This window comes from Salvelinus fontinalis, chromosome 14 (assembly GCF_029448725.1).
Source record: "Salvelinus fontinalis isolate EN_2023a chromosome 14, ASM2944872v1, whole genome shotgun sequence".
In the NCBI taxonomy this organism is placed as follows: domain Eukaryota; kingdom Metazoa; phylum Chordata; class Actinopteri; order Salmoniformes; family Salmonidae; genus Salvelinus; species Salvelinus fontinalis.
Genome location: NC_074678.1, coordinates 47,592,421 through 47,619,168, shown reverse-complemented (window position 1 = coordinate 47,619,168; position 26,748 = coordinate 47,592,421). Strand labels below are relative to the sequence as shown.

Below are 26,748 nucleotides of genomic sequence, written 5' to 3'. Positions count from 1 at the left end.
CACAAATCCCATTAAAGCGCATCATGTTCAAATCATGTATGAGTCAGTTTGTTGAGCTTCACAATAAATTTGAGACACTTTCGAATGATTTGGATATTAGCGAAAAATGCTAACATCGGTATGATAACTTGAATGGGATTTGTGCCACAAATGCTCAAATGTGCCATGGAAACAAAACCAAAGCATGGATTGCTGTTATACCTTGACCAAAGACTGCTTCTGTCTCTCTCTAATGCTGCCGTCGATGAAACCCATTTAAAGTACTAAAGTTTCAGAAAAGCAATCAATAAAAAGAGATTTATTTCCCCCAGGCAGATTATATGGTGATTTACTGACTTGCTGCACTGAAACGAGGAGTTATTTTTTTCTGCTCTGAAGAAACGTTCATCTACATCCTGATTAGTCCTGGATATCAGAATGCATTCAATGGAGTTGAAGATATTCAATTCCCTCCGAAAATACATCTCTGCTACTATCAGTGGTGACTCGTCATTCAGGGCAGGTGTTTTGAGCACCACCTGTTTAGTTTAAAAAAAATGTATATGTATAAATATAGAGTACCAGTCAAACGTTTGGACATACCTACTCATTCAAGGGTTTTTGTACATTTGAACTATTTTCCACATTGTAGAATAATAGTGAAGACATCAAAACTATGAAATAACACATATGGAATCATGTAGTAAATGTCAGGTTTTGGCCAGGACTGTTCAGGTTTTGGTCACTAGATGTCCCCATTGCATATTTTTTGTACATTTTGTTTTTCCTTGCTCTAATTATTGTTTGCACCTGTGTGTCGTTCCCTTGTTAGTATTTAAACCCTGTGTGTTCCTCAGTTCCTTGCTCAGTGTTTGTATGTTAGCACCCAGCCCCAGCCTTGTTCTGAACATACGATTCTCTTATTGGATTTTCCAGAGGTTCTCTGGTTTAGTTCTTGTGTATTTTTGAGTAGTCTTTTGAGGTTTGTTTTTCCCTGCTGTTTTTACCACTTTGTGGAGTTTCTTTGTATTTTGGAGGATATCCATTTTGTGCTTCTTGGCTTTATGTTTGGACATTGTGGATTTAGATTCTTTGCCTGAAGATTTTGTTCTTTAATTAAACCACCATCTCTAGTACTGCTGTGTCTGCCTCATCTTCTGGGTTCTGACGATTATTAGTGACTGTTTCTCGCACCGGGTCCTGACAGTAAACAAAAAAGTGTTAAACAAATCAAAGTATATTGTACATTTTAGATTCTTCAAAGTAGCCACCCTTTGCCTTGATGACAGCTTTGCACAGTCTTGGCATTCTCTCAACCAGCTTCATAAGGTAGTCACCTGGAATCACTTTTTCTCGCCCTCCTGGTTTTTGACCCTTGCCTGTCCTGCCTGACCACTCTGCCTGCCCCTGACCCTGCTTGCCGACCTGTACCTTTGCCCCCCTCTGGATTGTTGACCTCTGCCTCCCCTGAGCCTGCCTGCCGTCCGGTACCGTTGCCCCACCTCTGGTTTACTGACCCCTGCCTGCCTTTTACATTTTACATTTTAGTCATTTAGCAGACGCTCTTATCCAGAGCGACTTACAGTAGAGTGCATACATTTCATTACATTTTACATGCCTTGACCTGTCTATTGCCTGCCCCTGTTGGAATATTAAACCATTGTCAATTCGACGTGTCTGCATCTGGGTCTTACCTCGATTCCTGATACACTCCACTGAATAGCAGGCTAGTGATTGCTTTGCAATGCCTGCAGTTAACGTTAGCCACTATCACTGATTCCTTCCAAACCACTCATTGTTGAATTTGAGATTTCCAACTTGTTGTGTAATATTTATGTCCAACGGCCAATGAGCACCGATACATTTTATCTATAATTTCTCTTCATTATTTCTCTTCATATGACAAGGATTAAAAAGGATTTGCCAGTAGATTGTAGACTTTATTCAAGATGACTACCAGCTAAGATTTTGAAAGTATGATGTTGACATGATCAGTCCAATCAAAGCTACTGTACATATAATGTGATTTGACGTCATTTTATCTCTGGTCAATGACCTTGAGCCTTCTTGGATGGACACATCTAGTGTAACTCTATGACAGCACCCAAAGGGTTAGAATCTTCTAGTTCTCCCCTTAGACTTGGTGGTGACGTAGTGTCCTCATGAGTGACAGAACACTGAGCCAATCACGGCGCAACACTCCGTATTTTCTGCTGGCCCACTACCACAGAAAGCACTGAGCTAGGTTGAATTATCTGCATTTTAGAGCTGCCTTACTCAAGAAATCCAAAAAAATACCATGTTTGTATGCGGCTTTGACTCAATTATATATACAGTTGAAGTCGGAAGTTTACATACACTTAGGTTGGAGTCATTAAAACACTCCACAAATTTCTTGTTAACAAGCTATAGTTTTGGCAAGTCGGTTAGGACATCTACTTTGTGATTGACACAAGTAATGTTTCCAACAATTGTTTACAGACAGATTAGAGGAGAGGGACGGAAACTATACTGTTACATATGTAAACTTCTGACCCATTGGGAATGTGATGAAAGAAATAAAAGCTGAAATAAATCACTTTACTATTATTCTGACATTTCACATTCTTAAAATAAAGTGGTGATCCTAACTGACCTAAGACAGGGAATTTTAACTAGGATTAAATGTCAGGAATTTAATCCCCCCCCCCAAAACAAAAAAAATATGGGGATCAAATAACAGGTCGCCACTGAGTTGTTATCTAGCAGGCTCCATACACCTGTTCAAATCAAGGTTCTCTGATGCCATCTCACCCTTTAAATAAAATTCTAGGAGCACTAGGTTTCACTACAGAAAATAAAGGGATATTCCACATAAATAAACAGTTTTCATACAATTTCTATACCACAATAAATAAACCAATTTTTTTTTTTTTTTTTTTTCACCTTTATTTAACCAGGTAGACTAGTTGAGAACAAGTTCTCATTTACAACGGCGACCTGGCCAAGATAAAGCATAGCAGTGTGAACAGACAACAACACAGAGTTACACATGGAGTAAACAATAAACAAGTCAATAACACAGTAGGAAAAAAAATAAAAAAATCTCATCAATACATCTTCTTTCACATGCAAAATCGCTCTAACACACCACCCCCATTATTGTGACAGCAATGAAGCTAAAATATAACAATTTCAGTACAGTCCAAAGAAAATGACTATACAATGCACAATACTTGGGTCCTTGAGTGAGTCTTCATGTGTGCATGTTAACCAACTTCATATAGCCAACCAGAAGAAAGGCACACGGACACCCACACTTCAGGTTGACTTGGTTTTTATCTGCAGTAAAAGACATCAAACTAATGACAGGCATTGAAAAGACGGTTACAGCCACACGTTCACTGATCTCAGAATATCTCTCTCAGACTCAATCCACAAAGTGATCGTATAGTCTGTATTATTTAAATAAAAATATATAACAAAAATACAGAAAAGCATACCTGCAGTAAAATATTTAAACAGTGATAACAGGCATTGACAGGACGGTCACAGCCACACCTTCACTCGTTAGGTAGGACACAATATATATTTTAGATAGGAGCAACAGTAATGATACATGCCCTCAATGTGAAGTGATATTAATCCATAAATACCGAGCACAACCCTTTTTGTAAAAACCTTTTAAGGTAGTAAGAAAATAAACATTCACTTAATATTTCAATAAAGAAGTCTTGAATTACGAATAAATCACCTGCTAGCAATAGCTAGCGTGACATTACAGTGCACTGACTAACGGTGTCACGCCCTGACCTTAAAGATCCTTATTATTCTCTATGTTTGGTTAGGTCAAGGTGTGACTCGGGTGGGAAAATCTATGTTTTTGTGTTTTTGGCTGAGTATGGTTCCCAATCAGAGGCAGCTGTCTATCGTTGTCTCTGATTGGGGATCATATATAAGTTGTCATTTTCCTTTTGGGTTTTGTGGGATCCTGTTTTCTGTATAGTTTATTTTGCATTTGGTGTCATCAATAAAGAGAACGATGTACACCTACCACGCTGCACCTTGGTCCGGTCATTCCACAAACGAGAGCCGTAACAGAAGAACCCACCAAAAACGGACCAAGCAGCGTGGCCAGGATGAGTGGACATGGGAGGAGATCATGAATGGAGAAGGACCCTGGACGCGGGTAGAAGAGTATCGCCGTTCAAGGGAGCAGATGGAGCCAGCGAAAGCAGAACGGCGACGATACGAGCAATTAGAGCAACGGAGCAAGCACGAGAGGCGCCCCCCCCCCCCCCCCCCCCAAAAAAAACATTTGGGGGCACACGGGGAAATTGGCGGAGTCAGGTTTAAGACCTGAGCCAACTCCCCGTGCTTACCGTGGGAGAGTGTGACTGGTCAGGCACCGTGTTATCCGGTGATGCGCACGGTGTCTCCAGTGCGCACTCACAGCTCAGCGGTCCTGGTCTCCAGGGCGTCTCCTCGGTCCAAGATATCCTGCGGCAGCTCTACGCACGGTATCCCCAGTTCGCCAGCACCACCCAGTGCGGCCTGTGCCAACTCCCCGCACTTGCCGTGCTACAGGGGGGATTCAGCCAGGATGCATTGTGCCAGCTCTGCGCTCCAGACCTCCGGTGCGCCTCCACGGTCCAGTGTGTCTTGTGCCAGCTCTCCACACTCACTGAGCTAAAGTGGGTATCCAGCCAGGATGTGTTGTGGCAGCTCTACGTACCAGGCTTCCAGTACGTCTCCTCAGTCCGGTGAGACCTGTTCCGGCTCCACGTACGAAGCCTCCTGTGATGATCCGTGGCACGAAGCCTCCAGTGATGATCCGTGGCACGAAGCCTCCAGTGATGATCCGTAGCACGAAGCCTCCAGTGATGATCCGTGGCCCGAAGCCTCATGTGATGATCCGTGGCCCGAAGCCTCCAGTGATGATCCGTGGCCCGAAGCCTCCAGTGATGATCCGTGGCACGAAGCCTCCAGTGATGATCCGTGGCACGAAGCCTGCAGTGACGATCCAGGGAAAAGTGCCTCCAGCGACGGTCCCCGGTCCGGAACCTCCAGCAAAGTTCCGGAGCCTCCAGCGAAGGTCCGGAGCCTCCAGCGATGGTCCGGTGGTCCGGAGCCTTCAGCTAGGGTTCCCGGTCCGGAGCCCCTGGCGACGATCTACGGTCCGGAGGTGCCGGCGATGATCCCTGCACCAGATGCGTCACCGAAGTGGGGGGAACCTCAAGCGGAGCGGGGTCGGCGTCCCGCACCGGAGCCTCCACCGAGAGTAGATGCCCACCCGGACCCTACCCTATAGGTTCAGGTTTGCGGCCGGAGTCCGCACCTTTGGGGGGGGGGGCTACTGTCACGCCCTGACCTTAGAGATCCTTATTCTCTATATTTGGTTAGGTCAGGGCGTGACTCGGGTGGGAAAATCTGTTTTCTATTTCTTTGTGTTTTGGCTGAGTATGGTTCCCAATCAGAGGCAGCTGTCTATCGTTGTCTCTGATTGGGGATCATATAGTTGTCATTTTCCTTTTGGGTTTTGTGGGATCTTGTTTTCTGTATAGTTTATTTTGCCTTACAGAACTGTGCGCTTTCGTTTTTGTCGTTGTTATTTTGCTTTTGGTGTCATCAATAAAGAGAACGATGTACGCCTACCACGCTGCACCTTGGTCCGGTCATTCCACAAACGAGAGCCGTAACAGACGGTGCTAGTTAACTCGTCATTAACATGGCTAGCTAAGCCAGCAAACACTTGATTAACTTGCCAAAATAGGCTTTAAATACATTAACGCAACATAAATATATACATAGTCACATTCGTTATTGACTTTGGGATATATGAACCAGTTTTCCAAAGACACTATTTTGTTATAGAGTTGTCAACAGTTTTTCTATACAGAAGAAGGAGACACAAACCTGCTCTCAGAATATCTCTCTGACTGAAGAGCAGACAGACCAACTTTCCAAATAGGGGAGAAGCACTCAAAACCCACCAGTTGTTCTTTCAAGGAAAATATTACAAAAATGTTAAGTCCGAAGACCTCTCGCATGGTCAACCTTACTATAATGGCAGCAAATATTTTTATGAATTCGACAACACATAATGAAAGAAAACTTTAACGTCACACCTTTTTCTGAAGTGAACAGCAGTGTTCTTTGATATCTACATTTTCCGCAGCTCGAGCAAGGTTGATCAAAACGACATTTTTACTGTGTCACACGTGTAATGTCGGATCTTCATGAACGAAGGTATGTTCTTTGGCAGGTAGCCTAGCGGTTAAGAGCATTGGGCCAGTAGCTGAAAATGGCTGGTTTGAATCCCTGAGCCGGAAAGGTGGAAAAATCTGCTGTTCTGTACTTGAGCAATGCAGTTAACCCAAACAACTGCTCCCTGGGCGCCGATGACGTTGATTAAGGCAACCCCCTACACTTCTCTGATTCAGAGGGGTTGGGTTGAATGCATTCAGTTGTGCAACTGACTAGGTTTCCCCTTTCTTTGTGTATTTATGTGATGGTCTTCATGTAACGGGTGATGGGTATGAATATACTGTATGTGTGCTTGGGCTGGAAGAGAAGACTAGTTAGACCGGAACAGGTTTGTCCTCTCCCTCTGAGCCTTAGGACCATGCCTCAGTACTACCTGGCCTGATGACTCTTTGCTGTTCCCAGTCCACCTGGTCGTGCTGCTGCTCCAATTTCAACTGTTCTGCCTGCGGCTATGGAACCCTGACCTGTTCACCGGATGTGCTACCTGGTCCCAGACCTGCGGTTTTCTACTCTCTGAATGCACCGCTATGAAAAGTCAACTTACTTTTAGTCCTGAGGTGCTGACCTGTTGCACCATCTACAACCACTGTGACTATTATTATTTGACGCTACTGGTCATCTATGAACATTGGAACATCTTGGCCATGTTCCGTTATAATCTCCACCCGGCACAGCCAGAAGAGGACTGGTCCCCCATCAGAGCCTGGTTCCTCTCTAGGTTTATTCCTAGGTTCCTGCCTTTCTAGGGAGTTTTTCCTAGCCACCGAGCTTCTGCATCAAATCAAATCAAATTTTATTGATCACATACACGTGGTTAGCTGATGTTAATATGAGTGTAGCGAAATGCTTGTGCTTCTAGTTCCGGCAGTGCAGTAATAAGTTATCTAAAAATTCCCCAACAACTACCTAATACACACAAATCTAAAGGGATGGAATAACAATATGTACATATAAATATATGGATGAGCGATGGCCGAGCAACAGAGCAATAGATGGCATTTGTTTTTATTTATCTAGGGAAGTCTCTCTAACGGTCATTTTGCACAAAGGCAGAGGTAGCGGTCCTGCTGCTGGGTTGTTGCCCTCCTACGGCCTCCTCCACGTCTCCTGATGTACTGGCCTGTCTCCTGGTAGCGCCTCCATGCTCTGGACACTACGCTGACAGACACAGCAAACCTTTTTGCCACAGCTCGCATTGATGTGCCATCCTGGATGAACTACACTACCTGAGCCACTTGTGTGGGTTGTAGACTCCGTCTCATGCTACCACTAGAGTGAGAGCACCGCCAGCATTCAAAAGTGACCAAAACATTAGCCAGGAAGCATAGGAACTGAGAAGTGGTCTGTGGTCACCACCTGCAGAATCACTCCTTTTTTGGGGGTGTCTTGCTAATTGCCTATAATTTCCACCTTTTGTCTATTCCATTTGCACAACAGCATGTGCAATTTATTGTCAATCAGTGTTGCTTCCTAAGTGGACAGTTTGATTTCATAGAAGTGTGATTGACTTGGAGTTACATTGTGTTGTTTAAGTGTTCCCTTTATTTTTTGGAGCAGTGTATAATTTCAGCAGGCCTCTATTATTATGATGATTTTTTTCTATCTCGCATAGCTCATTAGTACACTCTGGCGGTTGATTATATATGTCTATATTGTAGGTCCTAGGATACAATAAGGAATCATGTGGAACAGCAGTGAAAACCAACCTGCCAATATATATATTATATATATATATATATATAAAAAAATTGGTACAGTTATGTCATTCATTTATTTTCACAGATTTTTTTGTACACGATCAAAGTCTAAAATACGGAATTCTGGTGTGTGGAATATAGAGGAGGTGGTTGCTGTGTGGGTGGAAGGTTCTGCCTGTCACTTGTTCTCAACAGGCAGCCAGTCTCGGAAGGGGGACTTGAAGAGGGAGACTGCAAAGACCAGGCACTGCTGCTCTCTTTGTTCTGAGTGTTTGCAGTGCTAGTGTTTTCAGTTCATCTGTGTATCTCACATATTATAAGCCCGATATGATGGAGCAAGAATACCTTCTAAGCAGATAATGACAACATGACAACAACAGTAGCTGTAGAGGATGTAATGAAAGGTTGGAGGGTGGTTGGGAATAGAGGACATCAGGTGGATCCACGTCTGAGTGTTGGGCAGAACCCCGAGGCCCCGAGGTCCAGAACCCAGAGTTAAACGGATCAGGGGAGGAGACAGAGACGTAAACAAGCAAACACAGATTACACTTTACTAAGAGAAAATTTGATGGATTAGTGCAGTGTTATAAATGGGAGATGTGTACTTTTCAACACTTTTGGAAGATATAGCCTACCTCAAGCTGGTCCCCCTCCGACTCAGAGCACAGAGAATCAGACTGATCAAAACTCACTGGTGGGTGGGATACCTCCCGGGGGGCTCGGACAGTGTGGTCCTAAAGTCATTTGGAGAGATAAATTGAAGAGGTACATTTTTACAAGCTCAGCAGAACTACCATTTCTTGCTTTCTCAAATGTCAACCAAAGCTTAACACACTTTGTCTATTGGGCTTCCCTGAAGTGTAGGGCGTCAGTGCTTTCAGTGATCGACCGTCCAACTGCTCCAACTGGAGATGATTATTGGCTTCCACCGAGGTAACTCTAGGAAGACAGAGTAAAAAATATCAGTGTTAGGGAAACTAAAACTAGCTTCAGGACATTTTGTGTTGTGTGCAAAGAGAATTTCCTTCAGGTTGTTCTCCCAACCTTCCTGATACCAATCAAGGGACTTGCCCATGGCAGTCTTTAGAGTCTGGTTGGTCCATCACCAAACCTGGAGGAAGGGTTAGGAAAGCGATATCTATTGACAATACAAAATAGTAAAATATTGAAATATGTCTGCTTTATGTACCACAGGAAAAGCTAAAACAAATTGTAAAAAATAAATAAAACAAACCATTGGTGACAGAATATAACCTATAACATCCGTACCTTGTCCCAGCGTCCATGACCTCGGTCACTCAAGATGACCTCAGGAGAGCTGTGGGTGTTGAAGATGTCCATCATCGCCTTGGAGGTGGCCTCGCCACTCTTGTCCTTGATGGGTATCATACAAAACTAAAATCTATTTCTGGTTCCAAGCACCCTTTTTAATGGGTTATAGAAGGGAATTTAGAGTTAACCACGTACTCTTCCTTGACTGACCTTAATGTGTATTGCCTCCATCCACTTGGTAAAGTGATTGGTCGCCGTCAGACACCAGCTGTTGCCATTCCTGGATTTAGTGAAGGGTCAGATGAGGACCACCTCTAACATTTAGAGTGTTAGAGAGATTACTTTATTCTTACCCCTATCTGTGTCATACAGTATGCACATTTTCATATTTGTAAGGATTCTGACACACACATTCTATAATATTGAACTCTGCTGTGGTCAAATAAAGCGACCATTACAACAACAAAAAAATTGAATTGGGACAACTTTGATGGGCTTCAACTCCGGCGCCACAGTCTTCGCCCTCTCAAAATTCTGGCAGGCTAGACAGGCTGCTGACGTTTTAAGCAAAAAGTGACAAATTGAAACATTGATATGACAATTCATTGAAAACCTAATATTTTCAGATATAATAGAACGTGATTGATAACCAAAAGGTTATTTCACTTGCCCAGCTGTCCACCTCCTTGACAATTCCCCATCAAAAGAAGCTTAGGTTGACTTTGGCAATCATGTGCTTCACTCCGAAATGCCCAGCATGCATCTCGGTCAGCACGGCCTCTTTCTCCTCCTTAGTAAAAATCACCCTCCTGTGTGGCTGGCCATCCTCCCCATGTAGGTACATATGATTGCCTAACAAGTTGGAAGAGAAGAGTTGTTGAAATACTCAAGTCTAAGTACATTTGCACTGCTATCTTTCTCTCTGTTTCTCTCTCTCCATCTCTCTCTCTGTCAATCTTCCACTCTCTTCCCACCTCTCTCTCCCAGTCTCAATTTCATCCTATCTTTCTCACTTTATTCCTCTCTCTACCCCCCAATGTTGGCACATTGGCCATTATTTAGAAAAATGTATGGAATCATTCTTCTAAAACTGGCTGGCCATCTAGCTAACGAACAAACAGTGCAGATAATCTTCAAATTCATTGTTTTACACTATCTTATCACAGCACTGGCAAGCCATGGTTGACCAATAACACACCTCATGATTGTATGTATTAAAACAGACACCAACTATGTGTGTTCCTATCACTTTGTGGACAAGAGGCCGACTGAAGAGCATCCTTTCCCTGAGAAGTGGCTGGGCTATGGTGCTCCAGTACAGACCAGAAGGTGACATCTCATCAGGACATCAACACATACAGGTAGCTGTTAGCTAGCTGCTACTCACTAGCTATCGTCACAGACGGGTGTCCTGAATCGGGCAGAAGTTAGCTAGCTTAGCTAATTATGTTACTAGTTGGTAGCCACTCCTAAGTCCTAACATACTGTACCTAGCTAACTGTTGCCTAGCTTACTCACTTAGCTGGCTAGCTTGAGGACAGCCCATCTGATACAGTTTTGTTTGCTAACTAGCCTAGCTAGTTAGTCCCTACATTGTTAGCTATCAAACAACTTCTGTCTGACAATGTCACCCCCGTGCCATGAGTATCCCCATCATTGCTGGCATGCCACTGGCGATGCTCATGACATGTCTAACTAGCTAAATTATTAAACGTTCAACTATTTTCTTTTTTCTTTGTCTGTGTATTTTATTGTGTTAAACTTGTGGTCTCTCTTATGTTTGTTTGACAGATGAGGACTGTTGTCATCAGGCCAGGTAGTCTGTGGGGATGCAGAGTCTGATCTGTGTGCCAATGCCACCGCAGCATAAAAATGCTGATACTTAATGGGAGGTTCCAGCACTGACTGATCACAGCTACGTGTCAAGAGAACCAGTCAACAAACAAACCCAATGTGGTGGTGCAGAGCCTTTGACCGACACCATCCTGAAGAATGACACTAGCTCAGAGTTGTATACTGGCCTTCCTTTTTGTGTTTTCTTTGACCATGTAGCGTTTCTGCAGCAGTTCTACACGACTAACTTCAAAATGCATATCACTGATCAAATACTGATAACCTTGATGAATCTGAATCTACTCCAGGCTGATCTTGTTGAACACTTTGCTGTGTCCCAGGGAGTATTGAGCAGAATCCTTTCCTATTGGATTGACACAATGGAGGAGCACATGAGGAACTACATTCCATGGCTGCCGAGGGAGACGATCCAGAACACAATGCTTCAGTGCTTTAAAGAGATGTTCCCCAACACCACTTGCATCATTGACAGCTCTGAAACCACTCATCAGAAAGCACACAATCTCGATTCCAGAGGGGAGTCATACAGCCATTATTATTCCAGCAATACTCTACAGTATTTGGTTGCCATTGCTCCATGTGGGGGCAGATGCAGTGACAAGTTCATCACCCAAAACTCTGGCTTCCTGGAACACCTTAGGCCTGGCGATGACGTTATGGTAGACAGGGGCTTCACCATCCGAGATCTGCTGTATGAGAGGAGGGTAAAACCTTGCCATACCAGCCTTCACTCAGAAAGGAGAGCAGCTGTCTGACGAGGATGTCACAAGCACGAGAAGAATAGCTAATGTACGTATACATGTTGAGAGATGACTCAAGGTGTTCAAAATCCTCTCCCAGACTGTTCCCATCAACCTGACACACAAAATGGACAACGTCCATAGAATCTGTGCAGCACTTGTTAACATGCATGGTGAGATCATCCATGAGGATGCCGAGTGAGCAGTGATAATGTTGACACATATGAAATGTAACTCTATACACTATGATTTTATCCACATGAGATACTGTGTGTATATATAGATTCCTATTTAATGTGAATCATTTTTAATGTTCCTACATTAGAAATACACTGTAACTTTGCCTGTTCCTGATTATTTACAGGCATCCAATAGGTGCCGTTATCATGCCTTCTTCAATCTATTTCAAATACATTTTCTTCAACACCAAAATGTCTCTAACAGACCAACAGTGAAGACAACTGCTTTCAGGGAACAGGGAAGACACTGCTTTCGAAATTTGTGCCCTTGAAAACCAAAACCCAGAATCAAACTGAAAACACAATTTGAAACCTTTAGACATGCCTCCTCGTCCTTCATTTCAAAATGTTAAGTATCAAAAGAAAATGTCAACAAAGTTTAATTTCACAGTGTTTTTATTAACACCAAGTGCAAGATGAATTTATGGTATGCTTAGATAAGTTCATGAAGTGCCATATGAGGAAAAGGTACACAAGGTACAATACAAATATTAATAAATCATAAGGAGTTAGATAAACATGTATGAAGAGAGCTGTACAAGGAAATCTTTTTTTTTTTTTAAACAACAAGAATTATGCAAATATAATCAGGTAAATGTGCATATGAAAAGAACTGTGCAAGACTAACAAAACACCAATCAAGAGCTATGCTTAGATAAGAAGGTAGAGCTGACAGAGAGCTTTACAAGGCACAAAATATAGGAACTATTTAAAAACACTGAAGTATTAGGCATCTAGATACCACATAGATGAACATATTTGGAGCACAGAGGTAGTCTGCCTGACAGGAACTCATCTACTGTCCTTGGCAGTATATGTGTGAAATACAATGCCTTCAGTTTAGAGATAACATCAGCACAGAACACTTCACTTCAAAAGGCACATGAATAACAATCTGCTCGGATGGAGCCCAGGCAAGCAGTTTGCATCTCTCCAGTCCTGTGCAGAACATGCCCATTTGCACCTGCATGTAGTACCCACGGGCTCCATTAGGTTGCAGCTGACGAACCCCATCCACCTGCTTCACATCGGTGCGTTTGCCAGAGAACAGGTCAGTCAGAGACTCACACGTCTTACTCAGAACAGGACATTTGATTTCTAATAGCTCTTGGGAATTTAACACTCCATCTGGGCTTGCAGAAAGCCATGGCTCCTTGACACTCACTACTGTGCCTCTACTCTCCAGACTAAACCCACAGCTCTCCGTCCATGTGTAGGCCACCTGCTCGTTCTCGTTGCCATATGTGGTTGCGGAGTTCCTATGGAACCTGGGGAAGAGATGCTCCCGCACAAAGTTGCCGGGATTTGTTGAGGTGCGCACAAGAACCTTCTTTGCTGAGCTAGCAGTGATCCGAAGTTTTGCGCGCGCCATACCACGCATGGGAGGCAATCTGTGCTTTCGTGACCTCCTCCAAGCCTGCACATTTACACTCCTCCAGCTTAACATAAACGTCATAAAATGACAAGCATTTCTGACACCGCATGTTGATGCCGTGTTCACCATGAGGCTGCTGTAGCTCTGTGGCTGCTGCTGGAACCTCTTGACTGTTTGGTTAAGCTTTGATGCACTTGTGCGGAAGACTCCCCACTGGAAAATTTGGCCCTTTCCAAACTCTTCTAAAGTGTGCTGTGGGAGTGGTACGCAGGAGTTGGAGGTAGAGATGGAGAAGCGGCTGGGGTGCTGTCAGAGAACTCGTCACTCGGTTTGTGACGTTTGAAACGGATCTCGCTCAACCATTTTGGAACTAAATTCCGCTGCGTCCCTGAGTTCCACTGTCATTGCTCATCTGTACAAGACACCCCTATCAATCCTCCATACACAGCATTCTGCACATTCAACAAAATACTACTGTTAGAATTGTCAATTACAGTACAGAACACTAGTTTACATGGTGTACACAGCTGACTAGTTTACACGGTTTCCTTAAAAAAATGTAACCTTTATTTAACTAGGCAAGTCAGTTAAGAACAAATTCATAGTTACAATGATGGCCTACTAAAAGGTAAAAGGCCTCCTGCAGGGACGGGGGCTGGGATTAAAAATAAAAATGTTAATAAAAATAGGTCAAAACACTTTCACGTCAAGAGACACCACAATACTACATAAAGAGAGACTTACGACAACAACATAGCATTGCAGCAACACAACATGACAACAACATGGTAGCAAAATAACATGGCAGCAGCACAACATGGTAGCAGCACAAAACATGGTACAAACATTATTGGGCACAGACAACAGCACAAAGGGCAAGAAGGTAGAGACAACAATACATCACACAAAGCAGCCACAACTGTCAGTAAGAGTGTCCATGATTGAGTCTTTGAATGAAGAGATCGAGATAAAAAGTCTCCGTTTGAGTGTTTTTTTGCAGCTCGTTCCAGTTGCTAGCTACAGCGAACTGAAAAGAGGAGCAACCCAGGGATGTGTGTGCTTTGGGGACCTTTAGCAGAATGTGACTGGTAGAACAGGTGTTGTATGTGGAGGATGAGGGCTGCAGTAGATATCTCAGATAGGGGGATGTGAGGCCTAAGAGGGTTTTATAAATAAGCATCAACCAGTGGGTCTTGCGACGGGTATACAGAGTTGACCAGTTTACGGAGTAGTATAGAGTGCAGTGATGTTCTATAAGGAGCATTGGTGGCAAATCTGATGGACGGATGGTAAAGAACATCTAGCCACTCGAGAGCACCCTTACCTGCTAATCTATAAATGATGTCTCTGTAATCTAGCATGGGTAGGATGGTCATCTGAATCAGGGTTAGTTTGGCAGCTGGGGTGAAAGAGGAGCGATTACGATAGAGGAAACCAAGTCTAGATTTAACCTTAGCCTGCAGCTTTGATATGTGCTGAGAGAAGGACAGTGCACCATCTAGCCATACTCCCAAATACTTGTATGAGGTGACAAGCTCTAAACCCTCAGAGGTAGTAATCACACCGGCGGGGAGAGGGCCATTCTTCTTAACAAACCACATGACCTTTGTTTTAGAGGTGTTAAGAACAAGGTTATAGGCAGAGAAAGCTTGTTGGACACTAAGAGCGCTTTGTTGTAAAGCGTTTAACACAAAATCCGGGGAAGGGCTAGCTGAGTATAAGACTGTATCATCTGCATATAAATGGATGAGAGAGCTTCCTACTGCTTGAGGTAAATTGAGAAGAGTGTGTGACCTTGGATCGAGCCTTGGGTTACTCCCTTGGTGACAGGCAGTGGCTGAGACAGCAGATGTTCTGACTTTATACACTGCACTCTTTGAGAGAGGTAGTTAGCAAACCAGGCCAAAGACTCCTCAGAGACACCAATACTCCATAGAGTGGAATTTACATTTTACATTTTAGTCATTTAGCAGACGCTCTTATCCAGAGCGACTTACAGTAGAGTGCATACATTTTATTACATTTTTTACATACTAAGACAAGGATATCCCTACCGGCCAAACCCTCCCTAACCCGGACGACACTATGCCAATTGTGCGTCGCCCCACGGACCTCCCGGTTGCGGCCGGCTGCGACAGAGCCTGGTCGCGAACCCAGAGACTCTGGTGGCGCAGCTAGCACTGCAGTGACACATCCACAACCTAGCTAACGTCAAACGTATCAGTCATAGAAAGGGTTATGATAAATAAAAAAACAGCGCGCTAGCTACCTTCCATAGTATTACATCTGCATGACTGCAAGATTTCCCCTGCCCTGCAACACAAGAACACCCTGCAGTCTCCACCGTGCCGACAGATGATACAAGAATCCAGCCAGAATGATGGTGTGTTTTGCTCTGACTGGGCTGGACATCTACTTTGAGGAACACCAGGTTGTCATCCTCAAGACAGTGAATAAGCACCACCGAGGTAAAGACAGTTTCAAGTTGGATATTCAACGGATAATCGCTCTTTCAAACCTCAATAGCTTTCAAACCACTTGAGCCACAGACTCCAAATGTTTGTTTTTTTTCACCTTTATTTAACCAGGTAGGCAAATTGAGAACACGTTCTCATTTACAATTGCGACCTGGCAAATAAGTGTCATGACATTGGAAAAATTGCACACAACACTGCACAGGTCTTATTTTCACGATTTGGACATTTATTCGCTTTCCAAAGCTAATAAACATGTGGAAATGTGAGCAGCATTTTTTATTCCTAGTTGAATTAGTTAGGGAGCGTAAACAAAGTACAAACTTTATTTACATTCAAATTTCAATAGCTCCTTGGTCATGTGACCAAGTGATTTCAAACAAGGCTAAGAATGTCCACTGACTACCCTTCTATATTGCACACCATTTAGTTTGTCCATTTTCATCTCACACGTTTTTACATGAATTTGTCAAAACAAACCATTTCAATAGCTCCTTGGTCATGTGACCTAATGACTTCAAACAAAGTTCAGAATGTCCACTGACTACCCTTCTATATTGCACACCATTTAGTTCATCCATTTTCATCTCACATGATTTTACATTAATTTTTAAACATTTAGAATTTCAATAGCTCCTTGGTCATGTGACCTACGGACCTCAAACAAGGTTCAGAATGTCCACTGACTACACCTTCATATCGTACACTCTGATGTTTGTCTACTTTCATCTCATGCTATTAGACTTAAATCTGTAAGCTTTGCAGGCCTTCATTTTACATGGGTGTTAAAAACAAATTTTGAAGTTAACAAATGTTCCATCCTCGCAATAACTATCTTTCACATGGACACTGAAAAGATCCACAAATGGCTGTATGTGGTGTGGATCAAGGACAGGAGAGGTGTTCAAAGAGAGGTTCTTAAAGGAAGGCGCACAGGTAAGCCTCATGAAAAACAAAAAACAATTTCATATGCTCTTTTTAATCACAGTAATAGGCAGGGATTTGTCAGTCAGAGTGAGCTTGATAACGTGAAAGAATCCTTTTCATAGCATCACTTTCATATACTGTACATTAAGACAAATCCTTCTACGTTGAGTGTTAGAACGCAGTTTACATAACCTGATAATGACTTGATATTTGAGTGCATTCACAACAAGCCACCTGCAGACAACTTACAAAATGCTAAAGTGCATTTGAGGGTTCGTTTTTCTGATGAAAATAGTTATTTGATGCATGGCCTACTATTTCTAACTGGAAAAATAAATTCCTACGTCTTTTGTGAGTAAAATTCTTTTTCCAAAATTGATTTAGGTACATTTTTTTGAAGAGGTATGAGGGTTGTGATATGGGTCATTTAATAGTAAAATCATTTAAGGGATCAATACATTTCTATATTGCTTCCCCAGTATCTGCATGAACCATCAGGCCCAGTGTTTTTGGTTGACCTGCTGGACAGAAAGAGAAGGAGGAATCGAAACACGCTGCATTCAAATTCAGGTCTCAGTTATTCCATTGTACTGGATCTAATACATATTAGGATTTTACATACATTCACAAGTGTAATCATTTTGTATGACATACTGTGAAAAACTCTTGGCTGCTGGCTCTGTCACTTTCAGACATGCGCAGAGCAGACTGAAATGGGAAGGGTAGCTCTTGACTTGAACCACAGGGGTTCTCTGTAAAGAGAGAGTAATCCAAAAGGCACAGACACACCCCTTGACTTTCAATTGGCACCGTTGACCTGTATGTATTCTCTCCTGATTGGCTCTGGTGCACAGTCTGGCAGTCTGACTAAAGTGCCAGAGGTATGAGGAGAGACATCCTCCTTTATATTTATGGGAACAAATATTTCCTAAAACTTTGGATCCCATTCTTGGGACAGTTAGAAGACACAATGCATCAATGCAAAAAAAATCTCAATTACTAATTACTGTCCATGAGTAACCTCAACCTTGTGGGTCTGTGGGTGTTTGGGCCAATAAAGTGCCAACTCAATTCTACCACTGACTAGTCTCTCATGCCTCTATGAACGGGGACACATGGCAATAGTTTTTAATCTAAACCAGACCTTTTTTACTGGAGTACACTAACCCCTAATTGGGGCTCTTTTCTTGACAAACAGTAGCAGTTTAGCAGATAAGAAGTCAAGAAGATCAAAAAGTAGATGGTTGTAAGGGTGTATTACATCCTGTGCTGCCCCATTGTCATATCCATTCTAGATTCTGAGTGCTAAAATCATAGCTGAAAAATGCCTCTATGTATGTGTATACATTTTCCGCCAAGACAGAGCTGCCAAAGGGGGTGGAGTTGCAATCTACAGCAGAAACAGCCTGCAGAGTTCTGTCATGCTATCCAGGTCTGTGCCCAAACAGTTCGAGCTTCTACTTTTAAAAATCCACCTTTCCAGAAATAAGTCTATCACTGTTGCACTGTTACAGACCCCCCCCTCAGTCCCCAGCTGTGCCCTGGACACCATATGTGAATTAATTGCCCCCCCATTTATCTTCAGAGTTCGTAGGTTAACCTGGTTAACACCCCGGCCATCATACAATCTAAGCTAGATGGCCTCAATCTCACACAAATTATCACGGAACCTACCAGGTACAACCCCAAATCCGTAAACTTGGGCACATCCTGACCAACCTGTCCTCTAAATACACCTCTGCTGTCTTCAACCAGAATCTCAGCGATCACTGCCTCATTGCCTGCGTCCGTAATGGGTCCGGGGTCAAACGACCACCCCTCATCACAGTCAAACGCTCCCTAAAACACTTCAGCGAGCAGGCCTTTCTAATCGAAATGGCCCGGGTATCCTGGAAAGATATCGACCTCATTCCGTCAGTAGAGGATGCCTGGTTATTATTTAAAAGTGCTTGGTTCATAAGCTTCGAATAGCCCCCACAATATACACATTTTCAGGGAAGTTAGGAACCAATATACACAGGCAATTAGGAAATCAAAGGCTAGCTTTTTCAAACAGAAATTTGCATCCTGTAGCACAAACTCCAAAAAGTTCTGGGACACTGTAAAGTTCATGGAGAATAAGAGCACCTCCTCCCAGCTGCCCACTAGACTGAGACTAGGAAACACTGTCACCACCGATAAATCTACGATTATCGAGAATTTCAATTGCATTTTTCTACGGCTGGCCTTTTTTATTTATTTATTTATTTTATTTTACCGTTATTTTACCAGGTAAGTTGACTGAGAACACGTTCTCATTTGCAGCAACGACCTGGGGAATAGTTACAGGGGAGAGGAGGGGGATGAATGAGCCAATTGTAAACTGGGGATTATTAGGTGACCATGATGGTTTGAGGGCCAGATTGGGAATTTAGCCAGGACACCGGGGTTAACACCCCTACTCTTACGATAAGTGCCATGGGATCTTTAGTGACCTCAGAGAGTCAGGACACCCGTTTAACGTCCCATCCGAAAGACGGCACCCTACACAGGGCAGTGTCCCCAATCACTGCCCTGGGGCATTGGGATATTTTTTAGACCAGAGGAAAGAGTGCCTCCTACTGGCCCTCCAACACCACTTCCAGCAGCATCTGGTCTCCCATCCAGGGACTGACCAGGACCAACCCTGCTTAGCTTCAGAAGCAAGCCAGCAGTGGTATGCAGGGTGGTATGCTGCTGGCTTCAGCCTTGCTTTCCACCTGGCTACCCCTACCCCGGTCAACAGCTCTGCACCCCCCACAGCAATTGCCCAAGCCTCCCCCATTTCTTCTTCACCCAAATCCAGATAGCTGATGTTCTGAAAGAGCTGCAAAATCTGGACCCCTACAAATCAGCTGGGCTAGACAATCTGGGCCTTCTCTTTCTAAAATGATCCGCATCAATTGTTGCAACCCCTATTACTTGCCTGTTCAACCTCTCCTTCGTATCGTCTGAGATCCCCAAAGATTGGAAAGCAGCCGCGGTCATCCCCCTCTTCAAAGGGGGAGATACTCTAGACCCAAACTGTTACAGACCTATATCTATCCTGCCCTGCCTTTCTAAAGTTTTCGAAAGCCAAGTGAACAAACAGATCACCGTCCATCTCGAATCCCACCGTACCTTCTCCGCTATGCAATCCGGTTTCCGAGCTGGTCACGGGTGCACCTCAGTCACGCTCAAGGTCCTAAACGATATCATAACCACCATCGATAAAAAACAGTACTGTGCAGCCGTCTTCATTGACCTGGCCATGGCTTTCGACTCTGTCAATCACCGTATTCTTATCGACAGACTCAACAGCCTTGGTTTCTCAAATGACTGCTTCACCTGGTTCACCAACTATTTCTCAGAGAGAGTTCAGTGTGTCAAATCGGAGGGCCTGTTGTCCGGACCTCTGGCAGTCTATGGGGGTGCCACAGGGTTCAATTCTCGGGCCGACTCTTTTCTCTGTATACATCAATATTGTCGCTCTTGAGGCGGGTGATTCTCTGATCCACCTCTACGCAGATGACACCATTCTGTATACTTCTGGCCCTTCTTAGGACACTGCGTTAACTAACCTCCAGATTAGCTTCAATCCCATACAACTCTCCTTCCGTGGCCTCCAACTGCTCTTAAACGCAAGTAAAACTAAATGCATGCTTCAACCGATCGCTGCCTGCATCTGCCCGCACGCATCACTACTCTGGACGGTTCTGACTTAGAATATGTGGACAACTACAAATACCTAGGTGTCTGGTTAGACTGTAAACTCTCCTTCCAGACTCATATTAAGCATCTCCAATCCAAAATTAAATCTAGAATCGGCTTCCTATTTCGCAACAAAGCCTCCTTCACTCATGCTGCCAAACATACCCTCGTAAAATTGACTATCCTATCGATCCTTGACTTCGGCGATCAATCAATCAATCAATCAATTTTATTTTATATAGCCCTTCGTACATCAGATAATATCTCGAAGTGCTGTACAGAAACCCAGCCTAAAACCCCAAACAGCTAGAATGCAGGTGTAGAAGCACGGTGGCTAGGAAAAACTCCCTAGAAAGGCCAAAACCTAGGAAGAAACCTAGAGAGGAACCAGGCTATGAGGGGTGGCCAGTCCTCTTCTGGCTGTGCCGGGTGGAGATTATAACAGAACTATGCCAAGATGTTCAAAAATGTTCATAAGTGACAAGCATGGTCAAATAATAATCATGAATAATTTTCAGTTGGCTTTTCATAGCTGATCATTAAGAGTTGAAAAACAAAAGGTCTGGGACAGGTGGCGGTTCCATAACCGCAGGCAGAACAGCTGAAACTGGAATAGCAGCAAGGCCAGGCGGACTGGGGACAGCAAGGAGTCACCACGGGCGGCAGTCCCGACGCATGGTCCTAGGGCCCAGGTCCTCCGAGAGAAAGAAAGAGAGAAGGAGAAAATTAGAGAGAGCCAAGATTTTCAAAATGTTCATAAATGACAAGCATGGTCAAATAATGATCAGGAATAAATCTCAGTTGGCTTTTCATAGCCGATCATTAAGAGTTGAAAACAGCAGGTCTGGGACAGGTAGGGGTTCCATAACCGCAGGCAGAAGAGTTGAAACTGGAATAGCAGCAAGGCCAGGCGGACTGGGGGCAGCAAGGAGTCACCACGGCCGGTAGTCCCGACGTATGGTCCTAGGGCTCAGGTCCTCCGAGAGAAACAGAGAAGGAGAAAATTAGAGAGAGCCAAGATTTTCAAAATGTTCATAAATGACAAGCATGGTCAAATAATAATCAGGAATAAATCTCAGTTGGCTTTTCATAGCCGATCATTAAGAGTTGAAAACAGCAGGTCTGGGACAGGTAGGGGTTTCGTAACCGCAGGCAGAAACAGTTGAAACTGGAATAGCAGCAAGGCCGGGCGGACTGGGGACAGCAAGGTGTCAGCATGCCCGGTAGTCCTGACGTATGGTCCTAGGGCTCAGGTTCTCAGAGAGAAAGAGAGAACGAGAGAATTAGAGCGAGCATACTTAAATTCACACAGGACACTGGATAAGACAGGAGAAGTACTCCAGGTATAACCAACTGACCCTAGCCCCCCGACACATAAACTACTGCAGCATAAATACTGGAGGCTGAGACAGGAGCGGTCAGGAGACACTGTGGCCCCATCCGAAGAAACCCCCGGACAGGGCCAAACAGGAAGGATATAACCCCACCCACTCTGCCAAAGCACAGCCCCCACACCACTAGAGGGATATCCTCAACCACCAACTTACAATCCTGAGACAAGGCCGAGTATAGCCCACAAAGGTCTCCACCACAGCACAACCAAGGGGGGGCGCCAACCCAGACAGGAAGTTCACGTCAGTAACTCAACCCACTCAAGTGACGCACCCCTCCTAGGGACGGCATGAAAGAGCACCAGCAAGCCAGTGACTCAGCCCCAGTAACAGGGTTAGAGGCAGAGAATCCCAGTGGAGAGAGGGGAACCGGCCCTGGAGAGACAGCAAGGGCGGTTCGTTGCTCCAGAGCCTTTCCGTTCACCTTCACACTCCTGGGCCAGACTACACTCAATCATATGACCTACTGAAGAGATAAGTCTTCAGTAAAGACTTAAAGGTTGAGACCGAGTCTGCGTCTCTCACATGGGTAGGCAGACTGTTCCATAAAAATGGAGATCTATAGGAGAAAGCCCTGCCTCCAGCTGTTTGCTTAGAAATTTTAGGGACAATTAGGAGGCCTGCGTCTTGTGACCGTAGCGTACGTGTAGGTATGTACGGCAGGACCAACTCGGAAAGATAGGTAGGAGCAAGCCCATGTAACGCTTTATAGGTTAACAGTAAAACCTTGAAATCAGCCCTTGCCTTAACGGGAAGCCAGTGTAGGGAAGCTAGCACTGGAGCAATATGATCAAATTTCTTGGTTCTAGTCAGGATTCTAGCAGCCGTATTTAGCACTAACTGAAGTTTATTTAGCGATGTCATTTACAAAATAGCCTCCAACACTCTACTCAGCAAATTGAATGCAGTCTATCACAGTGCCATCCGTTTCATCATCAAAGCCCCATATACTACCCACCACTGCGACATGTATGCTCTGGTTGGCTGGCCCTCGCTTCATATTCGTTGCCAAACCCACTGGCTCCAGGTCATCTATAAGTCTTTGCTAGGTAAAGCCCCGCCTTATCTCAGCTCACTGGTCACCATAGCAGCACGCGCCGCAGCAGGTATATTTCACTGGTCACCCCAAAGCCAATTCCTCCTTTGGCCGCCTTTCCTTCCAGTTCTCTGCTGCCAATGACTGGAACAAATTGCAAAAATCACTGAAGCTGGAGACTCCTATCTCCCTGACTATCTTTAAGCATCAGCTATCAGAGCAGCTTACAGATCATTTCACCTGTACATAGCCCATCTGTAAATAGCCCATCCAACTACCTCATATTGTAGTTATTTTATTTATATATTTTTTGCTCCTTTGCACCCCAGTATCTCTACTTGCACATTCATCTTCTGCACATCTTTCACTCCAGTGTTTATTTGCGAAATTGTAATTATTTCTCCTCTATGGCCTATTTATTGCCTTACCTCCCTAATCTTACTTCATTTGCACACACTGTATATAGACTTTTCTACTGTGTTATTGACTGTACGTTTGTTTATTCCATGTGTAACTCTGTGTTGTTGTTTGTGTCACACTGCTTTGCTTTATCTTGGCCAGGTCGCAGTTGTAAATGAGAACTTGTTCTCAACTGGCTTACCTGGTTAAATAAACGTGAAATAAAAAAAATACTGTATGTGGGAATGTCTGTCCTACAAGTAGTGTTGGTGCATGGAATATTCCTCACCTGCATATATCATAAATTGCTATTGCAAATTGAAGAATTATGTTTAACAACTGACATTTTCAGATATTATTTTGACACACACTTTGGTGCTTACAATTAATTCTCTATTGTCATAGATTTGGTGGGCACTGTCATCTGTGATCTTTGTGATATGACTTTCTTTAAGCACGTACTGATGAAACTGTCACTTAATATTTTTTTCTTAAAGTCTACAAAAGCTCTACATTTATTCACTCTGTGATAGGGTTGGATCCTATATGCTACTTTTATTATTGTCCTGTAAATGGTTCAGTGCCTATAATTTAGGCTGTGTGTAGAATGGGTCATAAAGGAAATTACCTCTAATACTAAATTACTACTAGATTATAGTAAAAAGGAAAACAGCATACAAATGTGGCTTGTGTACTCAACAACTAATCAGAATTCCATTATGTTTACATAAAAAAGAGAATACTTCAAAATGAGAAGATCCTGCCATGGAAAAGACGACTGGGTGTACATAAAGTGGAAAGGAGGGGAAATAACTCCCACCATGCAGCAGGACACCTTCAGCTGCGTGGTCTTTGTAATGCAGGTTTGATAGTTATATTTTCAATAATGAATGGTTAGCTGTTATGTGACAATTAGGTCAAAAACTCAATTTTATTTTTTGGTGTAGATGGCCAAGGAAGTTGCACAGAACTTCGACCAACATCCCAAATAGATATGGAACCTTCGAAAACACATGGAACTGCAAAAATAAATGGCAGAGGATATACTAAAAATGTCTGGTATGTAATGACATTTAATTCAAAGTAAATGTAAATTCTTTATTTTTATGTAATTGTGTGGGACAGCCATATGTTCAGTTCATGCCTATGATTTCAGAGTTCAACAAAGCCAACAACTGCTTCATGTGGGCCACTGATGAAGAACCTGGATGTGGCCCAAAGACTGTCTGGGTTAGTAACTTTATTTAACATGTTTATAATCTTTTGACAACAGTGACGGCATGTAAGACAATTTATGATATAACACAATGGATGGCTAATTCGTCATTCGTCATACTGCATTGATAATTTATAACGTGTTATGTTTGATTTTGTTTTAGATTGAATGTTTTGCATGCCAACGGTGGTTCCATGTGCTGTGCCTAGGAATGAAGACAAAAGAGTTCAACAGAGTGAAGAACACAAACTGGAAGTGCAGACTGTTGTTGAAAATGTATGCTATTCCCCATCCACACTGAAGAGGCTCTGAAATGTACATCAACTAGGGATAAAGAGAAAGTTAACACAGTGAAATGTTTCATACTTATTCGAAGTTAAGTGTCTGTTGACATGTTGGAAAAGATTAAAGGTCTACAATTTCTGTTTAATTTGTCAACATTACATTTTTATTCATTGATTTACTGGCCACCATTACTGTGGTTACATGTTCAGTATATGTATTGACCAGCAAACCCAATGCAGCCTACCTCACCAGCTCACTCTCCATCCCTGCTTTGGACAATTAATAGCATGACTCTCGTACTTCGCCCTTTTCCTTTATGGTTGATATTAACGACGAAAGGAGATATTATCCGTCTCTCTCCTATTGTGTACCGCTGTTAAAAACTGTGGGGGGGAAATACAGGGAAAATAAGTACTTAGAACTACCAATTATTATAGATAAATATTAAAGAAAAGGGTAAACACAACAATGGACTGAACCCGCTAATTGTCAAACTAATATTAATGTACAACAATGTAGAAGAGACATGACTAGAGGTTATGCAATATGGGTGTATATCCACTGCACGCTTCTTAGGTGTGTAATTGACATGACCAAGGAGCTATTTAAATTTAAAACTATGAAAAATGTACGTTACACCGCATGATTTTACAGTACACAAACAAGAGTGTGCAATATAGAAGGGTAGTCAGTGGACATCCTGCACCATGTTTGAAGTCACTAGGTCATATGACCAATGCGCTATTGAAATTCAAAAATGTAAATAAATCATTTAAAATAGTGTGAGATGTAAATCAACAAAAAAAGTGTGTGCAATGTGTGTCTATGCCATCGGGTTAGCTACAATCAGTTTTGAAAGTTTTAGAAGTAATGGTTAAAGAGCTATTGATATTTGAAAATGTTGATTTGTCACTATGTTGACGGTCCCTAACTGCTGTTGGTGGACGTAAGGAAAACTACAGGCGAATATCCAACCTGAAACTGTCTTTACCTCGGTATAAGCACCCGCTCAACTTTGCTGCTGTGGAGGTATTGATATGCCTGTTTTGTAGCTCCTCATCTCTGACCCATCCACACCGAGAGACGAGACGAAATAATTGAAGATGTCATCATAGGTCATATGTGGCCATTTTTTCATATCTCCCCCCCACTCTTGAATAATCCGCGGATGTGGCACAGATTTGCCATTCGAAGGTTTTCTTATTATGATCCCGCGACATTTTGAGCTAGCTAGCTAACGTTCGCAAACGGCAAAAACGCCACAACGGAAGCCCTCCACAAACAGAACGTTCGGACATTGTTTTGTATCCGGGTTCTTAAATAAGGTGAATGGGTAATTGTTTACAAGTTGTTAGTTATCCCATAAAACCATCACCGAAAACTCATATTTTAATTTTCTTCGGTGGTTTGGTAACTTCCTGTTTTTCGACGGACTCTGGCTGGACTGAGGACAACGCACAGTTTGAAAAATGTAAAAGTTTGCGGCGTCCCTTCAACCGAAAGGGGGGCATTGCATTTCCAATCCGTTGTGGATGTTCCCATCGAAATGCATGACATCAGGCTCAATGTAATGCAGTGCTTAATCGTCATTTGAATGAGGTTTGAGGCTAAGAATGTAAATTGTTGATCTGTATTTTGAAAAAAAAAAAGTATTATATAAGAAAAAAAAATATCCCCCCCAAAAAATATATTTAAAAACGAGGCTTGAGGCTTCACTCCTTCATTGCAATCCTAGCGAATGATTCCATTCCACTTTCAATGATACTTCACTGGGCCCACACTGGTTGACTCAAAGTTGTTTCCATGTCATCTTAAATAAATTACGTTGAACCGACGTGAAATAGACATTTAATTGACGTATGTACCCAGTAGGACTGTTTCACTTATCTGAAGTTGAAAATCCGCTTTTT

At 43.2% G+C, this 26,748-nt stretch overlaps 1 long non-coding RNA gene across 1 annotated transcript; it reads right to left on the bottom strand.

Annotated features, from left to right (window-relative positions):
* Window positions 1-19,049: 19,049 nt before the first annotated feature.
* LOC129811031 (uncharacterized) lies at window positions 19,050-26,175 on the bottom strand. The gene is made up of 2 exons (XR_008752826.1): window positions 22,059-26,175; window positions 19,050-21,767 (listed from the first exon to the last, which is right to left on the bottom strand). It is a non-coding gene; the product is annotated as an uncharacterized LOC129811031 (long non-coding RNA).
* Between the last annotated feature and the right edge of the window lie 573 nt (window positions 26,176-26,748).